Raw genomic sequence first — 6,406 nt, 5'->3', positions numbered from 1 at the left:
TTCATCTTCAGAATCCGGACAGAAAGAACTTTCTCAAATGTAAAACTGATGGTCTCTTTCCTTCATTTAAAGTCTTTCAATAACTTCCCATAGGTTTTGGATAAAAACAAGCCCTTTCAGTTATTTGATTGTCAGCCCCTAACTATCTCCAGCCTCCTCTCCGGGTGCACCCACATGTTCAGCCTTCACTCCAGCTCGGACAAAGCCCAGTTTCCTGAACTCAACAGACTTTCATGCTGTAGTAGCTTCACACCCAATTTTTGCCTTAAAAGTCCCTGTTCCAGGTCTCTGGTTCCTACTTCAAGACTCAGCCCAAGAAAGAAAGAATCCCTGGTTTAAGTTGCTCCTCTAGGATCCTATAGCACTCACTTAGGTCCTGTATTAGAATTTTTGGTGTTTCTTTTCCTCCCATTGACCACCAGACAGGTCCTGCCCTCTAGTTAAGAGTCAAAGAGGCACACTCAGATTTCCTTAGGATTATAAGAATACCAAGGGAATAATGGACGACAAAAAAGTGATTGTGTCTATAGTCCTATTGGACACCTAGAAGGTCCTTTAGCATTTAGGTTACAGTAACTCTGAATGTTCAGTAGCTGCTGTTGTCAATTGAATAATTTCTTTGGATTGCCTTGTTTGTGACTCAGCTCCATGTTTGCTTTTCTTTCTTACCTGCCTCCTCTTTACTCTCTGCTAGCAGCTCTCTATCATGGCTTTGGCTTCATCAAAGCTTCCATTAGGTTGTGGTTTCCAATGTCTTGTGGCTTCTGATTAGTATCTTTTCTTGGTGTGTGTGTCTCTAGTTTTACTTTTTTTTTTTTAATACACGTGTCTCTTATGTTAAAGTCCCTCTTATTGGGTTTACACATTATTGTCTAGTATTGAGTATCCCTGTCTCATACCAGACAATTGCAAAGATCTCTCTGGTTTAATTAGTTGTAGGCAGGGCAGTGAGGTCCTATGGAATAAACCACAACCACTTGTACATCAGAGCTCCTTTAGCTTGAGGCTGCAGGCATAGCAAAGTCTCCAGGACCTTTCAGAAGGGGGTGTTTTGAGCTAAGTAAGGTGCTGTGTCCCAACAGATTAGAAACATACCTGCTGCATATTCAGGACATACTAGACAAATGAATTAATGCAGAAGAATAGCTCTTGACCAAAGGAGAGAAGGAGGCATTGCTAACTGGTGGGGAGAAGGGGCAACCATAGCTAAATCACATGTCTAATGTCATTCGGAAGGATTTCAAAGTTACTAAATTTACATAGTTCTGTGCTAGTAGGCATCTTTGAAAGGGTCTTGATTAGTTGATAGAATATTTTGATAGTTTCTGAACAGAAACCTCTGTAAGACCAATTTTGTCCTCCCTGATGCCATTAAATTAGAAAACTTGTCTCAATAGCTATACGGCCTATAACGTATTCATATGTATATATGTATGCATAATTTGTGTTAGGCTCTATATCTGAGGAATATGGTGTTAGCCGCCCAAACTAACAATTCCATTGTCATCATTCTGGGTCTTCCAATTCTTGGATAAGTAGCTTGAAACACTTAGTCATTCTATACACAGTGTTCTGAGGAAAGGAAAGGGCAGTTGATTGACAGGAGTGGGGGTTGGGGGCTACTGCTGCCGTAGTGAAAGGCTGTGTGACACAGACATCGCTAATGGGCTGCCAATTTGGGAATGTCTGAGACTTTAAGGTCTTTTAAAAAGATTGACATAATTGGACAATTGAGGCAATTACCTGAGGCTTTGGGTAAAAACTAGTTTCTCTGCCTCAGATTTCTAGACCCTTCAGATAAAACAACATATATTTTTTCCTGATTGGATAAAGTGAATTAATGGGCAAGGTTGCCCACAAGACGGAGAATTAACTGTGTTCTAGCCGGAAAACTTCTGAGCTACTGTTACTTGTTTTTAGAATGCACTTCACAATTCTCTGTATCATCTGGGTACTTGAAACCTATAAGTGTGTGGTAAGGGATTCCCTTCATTTTTCTGAATGGTTGGCCCCATTGAAGCATTTTGTAGGAGGAACATGGGAGGTTTTTGATGAGTGGTCTCCTCAGAAACTGCATACCTTGAATTCTGCCTGTGATGGCGCTGAGCGCTGCAAGTAGATAAGATAGATTTCTCCCATGAATGGTACTCAAGGAACCTTCTAGAAAGCAATGTGTGGTGGGGAAGAAGAGTATTAGAATTGGGAGAGTCAGATTTATCACTATCATTAAGATCTTGAGAAAGTCACCTAATCAATCTGGGCATTTTTTTTTCCTCTATAAAAGAGGTTTGGATTACATGACTTGACAGGGAGACTTTTATCTCCAAGTGCTAGTATCTAACTTAAGTTAGCATTAACAGCTCATTCTTCGTTGATAGAGAATATGTCCTTATCCCCAGCACATACCTATACCAACATCAGTTTCTTTTCTTTATTCACTTCCATTTTGTGACAGGGTAAGCATTTTAGTGGAAGGAAGGGAAGATAAAGGTGTAGAGACTTAGTCCCTCAGACTGGATCCCTCAAATAGGCTTCGGTCTCCTATGGAATAAAGCGTTAAAGAAGGAAGCTGTTATGCTGAGCAAAATAAGTCAGTATCATATGACCTCACTGATATGAGGAATTATTAATCTCAGGAAACAAACTGAGGGTTGCTGGAGTGGTGGGGGGTGGGAGGGATGGGGTGGCTGGGTGATAGACATTGGGGAGGGTATGTGCTATGGTGAGCGCTGTGAATTGTGTAAGACTGTTGAATCACAGACCTGTACCTCTGAAACAAATAATACGTTATATGTTAAAAAAAGAAGATAGCAGGAAGGGAAAAATGAAGGGGGGGGAATCGGAGGGGGAGACGAACCATGAGAGACTATGGACTCTGAGAAACAAACTGAGGCTTCTAGAGGGGAGGGGTTGGGGGGATGGGTTAGCCTGGTGATGGGTATTAAGGAGGGCACGTACTGCATGGAGCACTGGGTGTTATGCACAAACAATGAATCATGGAACACTGCATCAAAAACTAATGATGTGATGTATGGTGATTAATATAAAAAATTCATAAAAAGGAAGTTGTTTATATTATGGGCTGAATTGTGTTCCTCCCCACCCCCCAATTCAAATTCTTATGTTCTAATCCCCAGTATCTTAAAATGTAACTACTAAGTTCTTAATGGACTAATTAAGTTAAAATGAGGCCATTAGTGTGAGGTCCTAAGCCAATATTGCTGGAATGCTTATAAGTGGAAGGGATACCAGGGGTACACCCAGAGAGGAAAGACCATGTGTGTATATATCAAGATAAGAGAGCCATGTACTAGCAGAGGATAGGAGTCTAAGAAGAAAACAAACCGGCTAATACCTTGATCTTAGACTCCTACCCTCCAGAACTGTAAGAAATCAGATGACTATTTAGGCCACCCAGTCCATGGTGTTGGGTTATAGCAGTGTGGAGACAAACTAATATGGTTCAAGAGAGTTGCTAAGATGCTCTTGGATAAACAAAGTAGGTATAAATTACAAATGGAGCATAGCGTGGAGAGGAATGCCCTAATTCCTGATGCCTATAGCCTCTGGAGCCCAAAAGGCTGGAGTTTGGAGGCTTCCAGAGACAATATTACTTATATGGGCATTGGCATTCTTTTTATTATGGGCAGCGATAGCTGATCATCTCATGAGCTTTGTAGGAAGCAGCCAATGTGGGTGAGTGGGAAAAAGAAGCAAGAGGCCGGTAAAGAGGTACACAGCTCTAAAGCATCTGACCACCTTTTATGTGGAGTGATCTGCTTTCAACAGGGTGTTGGCTCTTAAACCAATGGACGTTTGGTCACATAAGAATTACAAAGAATCCATATTGTATCATTTATAATATTTCCTGAACATGCAGCCCATATGTGGAAAAGCTTGCATAATCTCTTAAGATGTGTCGCCGCTTGGTTAAGATTTCCCCAAGTCCAAATAAAAAATTTCCAAATGATCTTCAAACTATCATAATCTCTTCACATAGCATAATTGTTCTGCCCTTAAACCAAATCTTATGCTTTAATGATCTTTTCACCCCCTTTAATTTATAAGCAAAATTGATTCTTCAGATCAATATTTCTGGGGGGACGAGAATCTGGACTACTGGCGGAATCTGAGTGGGCCAGTCTGACTGTTAATTGCGACTTCTGATACCTCCTGGCGCAGGGATGTTGCTCTCTCTTTCAGAGCCAAACTCTGGCTACATGTCAAAATCTATAGCAAAACACCAGAGTCATTTTTCTTCAAAGCCCCAAATAAAAGGAGATTAATCACATTTGTCTCCCTTACCACCTTTTCAAGAGAGTGTTTTTAATCTTAAAAAGCTCCCTGTTGACTTAACTTTGAAGGCCACAGAGTATGGTAAACGATGATGGCAAAGTTTGAGGAGCCTGTGAAAAATGCTCTTTGCTTAGGACTCACTCTGTACAGTATCCATTCTTCCCCCACTCAGGTCTTTATGAGCAAAGCAAATTGGGAAACTGAGGCAAATAATCGCGAGCAGTGGTTCTTGAAGTGTGGTCATTAGACCAGTAGTGGTGGCGGCGTCTACAGCAGCACCTGAGAACTTGTTAGAAATTCAAGTCCTTGAGTTGCAGTCGTGCTCTCCGAGTTCCTGTCTCTCTCTCCGCACCGCCCGGGATGGCCTCCCAGAACCGCGACCCAGCTGCCGCCAGCGTCGCCGCCGCCCGCAAAGGAGCCGAGCCCAGCGGGGGCGCCGCCCGGGGCCCCGTGGGCAAGAGGCTACAGCAGGAGCTGATGACCCTCATGATGTCTGGTGACAAAGGCATCTCTGCCTTCCCTGAATCCGACAACCTTTTCAAATGGGTGGGGACAATCCATGGGGCAGCAGGCACAGTTTATGAAGACCTGAGGTATAAGCTCTCGCTGGAGTTCCCCAGTGGCTACCCTTACAACGCGCCCACGGTGAAGTTCCTCACACCCTGCTACCACCCCAACGTGGACACCCAGGGAAATATCTGCCTGGACATCCTGAAGGACAAGTGGTCTGCCCTGTATGATGTCAGGACCATCCTGCTGTCCATCCAGAGCCTGCTAGGAGAACCAAACATTGATAGTCCTTTGCATGCTGCCGAGCTCTGGAAAAACCCCACAGCCTTTAAGAAGTATCTGCAAGAAACCTACTCGAAGCAGGTCTCCAGCCAAGATCCCTGACTGTCCAGCCTCTCTCTTTGTGTTGTCTTTTTATTTTCTCCTTAGATAGTCTTTCTCTTCATTTCTGTCTAGGACTCTGTATCTTAAGCTGTGGTGTCATTTTTGTTTTGTTTCTGTTTTTTAAATTAAGTCTCTGGTTGAGCCCTTGTGACAAATATATTAAATAAATACATTGGTTTTTAAAAAAAAAAAAAAAAAAATTCAAGTCCTTGGGCCCCAGCCCAGACCTACCGAGTATGTAAGTGGGAGAGGGGCCGGCAATCTGTGCTTTAACAAGCCACCTAGGTGATTCTCACTTAGTTTAACAACCACTGCTCTGGACAATTCGTCTGCGAAAATTATTTTCTTGAAATTTCTGAGGAAAAATAGTTCTCATTCTTTCTTCTATTTCCTAAACTTGACCCACACTTAAAAGGTTAAGATCATCATAGTCCGCCTCTTCCTTATAGGATTGGAGAAACTGATCCCTCTAGTTCTTCACCTCCTTCCCTTCTAGTGTTCAATAGAAGTCAGAATGTGTACCACATAAGTTCAATTAAGTCCATTGCATATGTGATTTTGTGTCCTTTTTAATTTGAGCTCCACATGCTGATCAATAGGGTTGAACAACATAAAGACTTTCCATAAATGCTAATGGTCAAAGTGCCTCTATGCGCTAGGCACGAGGCTAACCACTTTGCAAACTTTGCTTCATTAGAGCCCAAACCTATTTTATAGATGAAACAAAGTCCTAGGGAAGTCAAATAACTTTTCCCGGGGAGGCAGAGCTGTAATACTCCCATGGGCCCTCACTAGTACCTCTACTTGGCATAAGGGGTCCATACTTGTTGATGGAATTAGAGCTACATTGCTTGGGCGATCTGGATGTTACGTTTCTCTACCATGTAGCTGAAAATAGGAAAGTGATCTCTTTGGCATGCAATAGTTACACTTTCCACCTACTTTGTTTCTCTAGGAGAGAGACTTGCTTGGCAACAAGAGATCCATGGTCTCCGGCCTGGTATTTTTGGTAAAGAAGGTACACAGTCAAGATAACTAAGGTGGAAGTTTTAGCATCTTTTAGGGGAAACAAAAAATCATGACCCTTAGTTGCAGGGCTTGAATTTGTAACAGGGTTTCATTAATATTTGTTAGTAAACTAGGTAACTGTGTCAACTGGATCTGTTCCATTATCAAGGGGTGAGAGGGTGACTTTAAGTATTTTCAGCTTTTTGTG

At 42.4% G+C, this 6,406-nt stretch overlaps 1 pseudogene; it reads left to right on the top strand.

Moving 5' to 3' along the window:
- Positions 1-4,618: 4,618 nt before the first annotated feature.
- LOC114205076 (ubiquitin-conjugating enzyme E2 C pseudogene) lies at positions 4,619-5,359 on the top strand (annotated as a pseudogene).
- Positions 5,360-6,406: the final 1,047 nt, after the last annotated feature.

The sequence above is a fragment of the Eumetopias jubatus genome, unplaced genomic scaffold (genome assembly GCF_037043125.1).
Source record: "Eumetopias jubatus isolate StellerSeaLion01/CBP00866 unplaced genomic scaffold, mEumJub1_p1.0 scaffold_16, whole genome shotgun sequence".
NCBI lineage: Eukaryota > Metazoa > Chordata > Mammalia > Carnivora > Otariidae > Eumetopias > Eumetopias jubatus.
The sequence above is the reverse complement of the archived record's forward strand: the minus strand, read 5'-3'. Positions and strand labels throughout refer to the sequence as shown.